Genomic DNA, 7,736 nt, shown 5'->3' with positions numbered 1-7,736 from the left:
GCTCCACTCTCACCATCATCAGAACATTTCTTCAGAGCTATCAGCCCAAAGAAAAAAAAGCAACACACCACTCCGGAGAGGGCTCGAACCTCCAACCTTTCGGTTAACAGCCGATCGCGCTAGCAAATTGCGCCACGGAGACAGTCCTGCTATACTCTCACCACCATCAGAACATGTCTTTAAAGTTATCGGCCCAAAAAAAAGTGCCGCACCACCACCAGGTGGGCTCGAACCTCCAACTTTTCGGTTAAATGCCGAACGCGCTAGCCAATTGCGCCACGGAGACAGTCGTGCTCCACTCTCACCACCGTCAGAACATTTCTTCAGAGCTATCAGCCCAAAGAAAAAGAAGCGGCGCACCACCACCGGGTGGGGGAGAACCTCCAACCTTTCGGTCAACAGCAGACTGCGCTAGCCAATTGCGCCGCGGAGACAGTCGTGCTCCAGTCTCACCACCATCAGAACATATATTCAAAGCTATCAGCGCAAAGAAAAAAGCAACACACACTTCCCACCCCCGGGTGGGCTCAAACCTCCAACTTTTCGGTTAACAGCCGATCGCGCTAGCCAATTGCGCCACGAAGACAGTCGTGCTCCACTCTCACCACCGTCAGAACATTTCTTCAGAGCTATCAGCCCAAAGAAAAAAAAGCAACACACCACTCCCGAGAGGGCTCGAACCTCCAACCTTTAGGTTAACAGCGGATAGCGCTAGCCAATTGGGCCACGGAGACAGTCCTGCTCCCCTCTCACCACCGTCAGAACAATTCTTCAGAACTATCAGCCCAAAGAAAATAAAGCGCCGCACCACCACCGGGTGGGCTCGAACCTCCTACCTTTAGGTTAACTTAGGTTAACAGCGGATAGCGCTAGCCAATTGGGCCACGGAGACAGTTGTGCTCCACTCTCACCACCATCAGAACATATCTTCAAAGCTATCAGCGCAAAGAAAAAAGCAACACACACTTCCCCCCCCCCGGGTGGGCTCAAACCTCCAACTTTTCGGTTAACAGCCGATCGCGCTAGCCAATTGCGCCACGAAGACAGTCGTGTTCCACTCTCACCACCGTCAGAACATTTCTTCAGAGCTATCAGCCCAAAGAAAAAAAAGCAACACACCACTCCCGAGAGGGCTCGAACCTCCAACCTTTCGGTTAACTGCCGATCGCGCTAGCAAATTGCGCCACGGAGACAGTCCTGCTATACTCTCACCACCATCAGAACATGTCTTCAAAGCTATCAGCCTAAAGAAAAAAAAGCAACACACCACTCCCAGGAGGGCTCGAACCTCCAACCTTTCGGTCAACAGCAGATCGCGTTAGCTAATTGCGCGACGGAGACAGTCGTGCTGCACTCTCAACACCATCAGAACATATCTTGAAAGCTATCAGCGAAAAGAAAAAAAAGCGACACACCGTCCCCAGGTGGGCTCAAACCTCCAACCTTTCGGTTAACCACCGATCGCGCTAGCCAATTGCGCCACGGAGACAGTCCTGCTCCACTCTCACCACCATCAGAACATATCTTCAAAGCTATCAGTGCAAAGAAAAAAGCAACACACCACTCCCGGGAGGGCTCGAAACTCCAGTTTTTTGGTTACCAGCCGAATGTGCTAGCCAATTGCGCCACAGAGACAGTCGTGCTCCACTCTCACCACCGTCAGAACATTTCTTCAGAGCTATCAGCCCAAAGAAAAAGAAGCGCCGCACCACCACCGGTTGGGCTCGAACCTCCAACCTTTCGGTCAGCAGCAGATCGCGTTAGCCAATTGCGCGACGGAGACAGTCGTGCTCCACTCTCAACACCATCAGAACATATCTTCAAAGCAATCAGCCCATAGAAAAAAAAAGCCCGCACCACCACCAGGTGGGCTCGAACCTTCAACCTTTCGGTTAACGGCCGAACGTGCTAGCCAAGTGTGCCACGGAGATTGTCGTGCTCCACTCTCACCACCATCAGAACATATCTTCAATGCTATCAGCCTAATGAAAAAAAATCAACACACCACTCCCGGGAGGGCTCGAACCTCCAACCTTTCAGTTAACAGCCGATCACGCTAGCCAATTGCGCCACGGAGACAGTAGTGCTCCAATCTCACCACCGTCAGAACATGTCTCCAAAGCTATCAACGCAAAGAAAAAGGCAACACACCACTCCCGGGAGGGCTCGAACCACCAACATTTCGGTTAACAGCCGATCGCGCTAGCAAATTGCGCCACAGAGACAGTCGTGCTCCACTCTCACCACCGTCAGAACATTTCTTCAGAGCTATCAGCCCAAAGAAAAAGAAGCGCCGCACCACCACCGGTTGGGCTCGAACCTCCAAACTTTCAGTCAGCAGCAGATCGCGTTAGCCAATTGCGCGACGGAGACAGTCGTGCTCCACTCTCAACACCATCAGAACATATCTTCAAAGCTATGTGCGAAAATAAAAAAAAGTGACACACCGTCCCCGGGTGGGCTCAAACCTCAAACCTCTCGGTTAACAGCCGATCGCGCTAGCCAATTGCGCCACGGAGACAGGCCTGCTCCACTCTCACCACCATCAAAACATTTCTTCAGAGCTATCAGCCCAAAGAAAAAGAAGCGCCGCACCACCACTGGGTGGGAGAGAACCTCGAACCTTTCGGTCAACAGCAGATTGCGCTAGCCAATTACGCCGCGGAGACAGTCGTGCTCCAGTCTCACCACCATCAGAACATATTTTCAAAGCTATCAGCGCAAAGAAAAACGCGACACACCACTCCCGGGAGGGCTCAAAACTCCAATTTTTCGGTTAACAGCCGAATGTGCTAGCCAATTGCGCCACGGAGACAGTCGTGCTCCAATCTCACCACCGCGAGAACATTTCTGCAAAGCTATCAGTGAAAAAAAAAAGTGCCGCACCACCACCGGGTGGGCTCGAAACTCCAATTTTTCGGTTGACAGCCGAACGTGCTAGCCAATTCCGCCACGGAGATAGTCATGCTCCAATCTCACCACCATCAGAACATTTCTTCAAAGCTATCAGCGCAAAGAAAAAAAAGCGCCCCACCACCACCGGGTGTGCTCGAGCCTCCAACCTTTCGGTTAACAGCCGATCGCACTAGCCAATTGTGCCACGGAGACAGTCCTGCTCCACTCTCACCACCATCAGAACATATCTTCAAAGCTATCAGCCCAAAGAAAAAGAAAAAAAGCGCCGCACCACCACCGGGTGGGCTCGAATCTCCAACCTTTCGGTTAACAGCCGATCGCTCTAGCCAATTGCGCCACGGAGACAGTCCTGCTCCACTCTTACCACCATCAGAACATATCTTAAAAGCTATCAGCCTAAAGAAAAAAAAGCAACACACCACTCCCAGGAGGGCTCGAACCTCCAACCTTTCGGTCAACAGCAGATCGCGTTAGCTAATTGCGCGACGGAGACAGTCGTGCTGCACTCTCAACACCATCAGAACATATCTTGAAAGCTATCAGCGAAAAGAAAAAAAAGCGACACACCGTACCCAGGTGGGCTCAAACCTCCAACCTTTCGGTTAACCACCGATCGCGCTAGCCAATTGCGCCACGGAGACAGTCCTGCTCCACTCTCACCACCATCAGAACATATCTTCAAAGCTATCAGTGCAAAGAAAAAAGCAACACACCACTCCCGGGAGGGCTCGAAACTCCAGTTTTTTGGTTACCAGCCGAATGTGCTAGCCAATTGCGCCACGGAGACAGTCGTGCTCCACTCTCACCACCGTCAGAACATTTCTTCAGAGCTATCAGCCCAAAGAAAAAGAAGCGCCGCACCACCACCGGTTGGGCTCGAACCTCCAACCTTTCGGTCAGCAGCAGATCGCGTTAGCCAATTGCGCGACGGAGACAGTCGTGCTCCACTCTCAACACCATCAGAACATATCTTCAAAGCAATCAGCCCATAGAAAAAAAAGCCCGCACCACTCCCGAGAGGGCTCGAACCTGCAACATTTCGGTTAACAGCCGATCGCGCTAGCAAATTGCGCCACGGAGACAGTCCTGCTATACTCTCACCACCATCAGAACATGTCTTCAAAGTTATCGGCCCAAAAAAAAGTTCCGCACCACCACCAGGTGGGCTCGAACCTCCAACTTTTCGGTTAAATGCCGAACACGCTAGCCAATTGTGCCACGGAGACAGTCGTGCTCCACTCTCACCACCGTCAGAACATTTCTTCAGAGCTATCAGCCCAAAGAAAAAGAAGCGCCGCACCACCACCGGGTGGGCGAGAACCTCCAACCTTTCGGTCAACAGCAGACTGCACTAGCCAATTGCGCCGCGGAGACAGTCGTGCTCCAGTCTCACCACCATCAGAACATATTTTCAAAGCTATCAGCCCAAAGAAAAAGAAGCGCCGCACCACCACCGGGTGGGCGAGAACCTCCAACCTTTCGGTCAACAGCAGACTGCACTAGCCAATTGGGCCACGGAGACAGTCGTGCTCCACTCTCACCACCATCAGAACATATCTTCAAAGGAATCAGCCCAAAGAAAAAAAAAGCGCCGCACCCCCACCGGGTGGGCTCGAACCTCCAACCTTTCGGTTAACAGCCGATCGCGCTAGCCAATTGCGCCACGAAGACAGTCGTGCTCCACTCTCACCACCGTCAGAACATTTCTTCAGAGCTATCAGCCCAAAGAAAAAAAAGCAACACACCACTCCCGAGAGGGCTCGTACTTACAACCTTTCGGTTATTAGCCGATCGCGCTAGCAAATTGCGCCACGGAGACAGTCGTGCTCCACTCTCACCACCATCAGAACATACCTTCAAAGCAATCAGCCCATAGAAAAAAAAGCCCGCACCACCACCAGGTGGGCTCGAACCTTCAACCTTTCGGTTAACGGCCGAACGTGCTAGCCAATTGTGCCACGGAGATTGTCGTGCTCGAGTCTCACCACCGTCAGAATCTTTCTTTAAAGCTATCAGCGCAAAGAAAAAAAAGCGCCGCACCGCCACCGGGTGGGCTCGAACCTCCAACCTTTTGTTTAACAGCCGATCGTTCTAGCCAATAGCGCCACCGAGACAGTCCTGCTCCGCTCTCACCACCATCAGAACATATCTTCAATGCTATCAGCCTAAAGAAAAAAAAGCAACACACCACTCCCGGGAGGGCTCGAACCTCCAACCTTTCAGTTAACAGCCGATCACGCTAGCCAATTGCGCCACGGAGACAGTAGTGCTCCAATCTCACCACCGTCAGAACATGTCTCCAAAGCTATCAACGCAAAGAAAAAGGCAACACACCACTCCCGGGAGGGCTCGAACCACCAACATTTCGGTTAACAGCCGATCGCGCTAGCAAATTGCGCCACAGAGACAGTCGTGCTCCATTCTCACCACCCTCAGAACATTTTTCAGAGCTATCAGCCCAAAGAAAAAAGAAGCGCTGCACTACCACCGGTTGGGCTCGAACCTCCAAACTTTCGGTCAGCAGCAGATCGCGTTAGCCAATTGCGCGACGGAGACAGTCGTGCTCCACTCTCAACACCATCAGAACATATCTTCAAAGCTATCTGCGAAAATAAAAAAAAGCGACACACCGTCCCCGGGTGGGCTCAAACCTCCAACCTCTCGGTTAACAGCCGATCGCGCTAGCCAATTGCGCCACGGAGACAGTCCTGCTCCACTCTCACCACCATCAAAACGTTTCTTCAGAGCTATCAGCCCAAAGAAAAAGAAGCGCCGCACCACCACCGGGTGGGCGAGAACCTCCAACCTTTCGGTCAACGGCAGATTGCGCTAGCCAATTGCGCCGCGGAGACAGTCGTGCTCCAGTCTCACCACCATCAGAAAATATTTTCAAAGCTATCAGCGCAAAGAAAAACGCGACACACCACTCCCGGGAGGGCTCAAAACTCCAATTTTTCGGTTAACAGCCGAATGTGCTAGCCAATTGCGCCAAGGAGACAGTCGTGCTCCAATCTCACCACCGCGAGAACATTTCTGCAAAGCTATCAGTGGAAAGAAAAAAAAGTGCCGCACCACCACCTGGTGGGCTCGAAACTCCAATTTTTCGGTTATTAGCCAAACGTGCTAGCCAATTGCGCCACGGAGACAGTCGTCCTCCACTCTCACCACCGTCAGAACATTTCTTCAGAGCTATCAGCTCAAAGAAAAAAAAGCGCCCCACCACCACCGGGTGGGCTCGGACCTCCAACCTTTCGGTGAACAGCCGATCGCGCTAGCCTATTGCGCCACGGAGACAGTCGTGCTTCACTCTCACCACCGTCAGAACATTTCTTCAGAGCTATCAGCCCAAAGGAAATAAAGCGCCGCACCCCCACCGGGTGGGCTCGAACCTCCAACCTTTAGATTAACAGCGGATAGCGCTAGCCAATTGGGCCACGGAGACAGTTGTGCTCCACTCTCACCACCATCAGAACATATCTTCAAAGCAATCAGCCCATAGAAAAAAAAAGCCCGCACCACCACCGGGTGGGCTCGAACCTCCAACCTTTCGGTTAACGGCCGAACGTGCTAGCCGATTGCGCCACGGAGATTGTCGTGCTCGAGTCTCACCACCATCAGAACATATCTTCAAAGCTATCAGTGCAAAGAAAAAAGCAACACACCACTCCTGGGAGGGCTCGAAACTCCAGTTTTTCGGTTACCAGCCGAATGTGCTAGCCAATTGCGCCACGGAGACAGTCGTGCTCCACTCTCACCACCGTCAGAACATTTCTTCAGAGCTATCAGCCCAAAGAAAAAAGAGCGCCGCACCCCCACCGGGTGGGCTCGAACCTCCAACCCTTCGGTTAACAGCCGATCGCGCTAGCAAATTGCGCCACGGAGACAGTCCGGCTATACTCTCACCACCATCAGAACATTTCTTCAGAGCTATCAGCCCAAAGAAAAAAAAGCAACACACCACTCCCGAGAGGGCACGAACCTCCAACCTTTCGGTTAACAGCTGATCGCGCTAGCAAATTGCGCCACGGAGACAGTCCGGCTATACTCTCACCACCATCAGAACATGTCTTCAAAGTTATCGGCCCAAAAAAAAGTGCCGCACCACCACCAGGTGGGCTCGAACCTCCAACTTTTCGGTTAAATGCCGAACGCGCTAGCCAATTGCGCCACGGAGACAGTCGTGCTACACTCTCACCACTGTCAGAACATTTCTTCAGAGCTATCAGCCCAAAGAAAAAGAAGCGCCGCACCACCACCGGGTGGGCGAGAACCTCCAACCTTTCGGTCAACAGCAGACTGCGCTAGCCAATTGCGCCGCGGAGACAGTCGTGCTCCAGTCTCACCACCATCAGAACATATTTTCAAAGCTATCAGCGCAAAGAAAAACGCGACACACCCCTCCCGGGAGGGCTCGAAACTCCAATTTTTCGGTTAACAGCCGAATGTGCTAGCCAATTGCGCCAAGGAGACAGTCGTGCTCCAATCTCACCACCGCGAAAATATTTCTGCAAAGCTATCAGTGGAAAGAAAAAAAAGTGCCGCACCACCACCTGGTGGGCTCGAAACTCCAATTTTTCGGTTAACAGCCAAACGTGCTAGCCAATTGCGCCACGGAGACAGTCGTCCTCCTCTCTCACCACCGTCAGAACATTTCTCCAGAGCTATCAACCCAAAGAAAAAAAAGCGCCCCACCACCACCGGGTGGCCTCGGACCTCCAACCTTTCGGTGAACAGCCGATCGCGCTAGCCTATTGCGCCACCGAGACAGTCGTGCTTCAATCTCACCACCGCCAGAACATTTCTTCAGAGCTATCAGCCCA

At 52.4% G+C, this 7,736-nt stretch overlaps 1 non-coding gene across 1 annotated transcript; it reads right to left on the bottom strand.

Annotated features, from left to right (window-relative positions):
- Positions 1-5,546: 5,546 nt before the first annotated feature.
- TRNAN-GUU (transfer RNA asparagine (anticodon GUU)) lies at positions 5,547-5,620 on the bottom strand. The gene has a single exon. It is a non-coding gene; the product is annotated as a tRNA-Asn (tRNA).
- Between the last annotated feature and the right edge of the window lie 2,116 nt (positions 5,621-7,736).

This window comes from Rhipicephalus microplus, chromosome 9, assembly GCF_043290135.1.
Source record: "Rhipicephalus microplus isolate Deutch F79 chromosome 9, USDA_Rmic, whole genome shotgun sequence".
Lineage (NCBI taxonomy): Eukaryota > Metazoa > Arthropoda > Arachnida > Ixodida > Ixodidae > Rhipicephalus > Rhipicephalus microplus.
The sequence above is the reverse complement of the archived record's forward strand: the minus strand, read 5'-3'. Positions and strand labels throughout refer to the sequence as shown.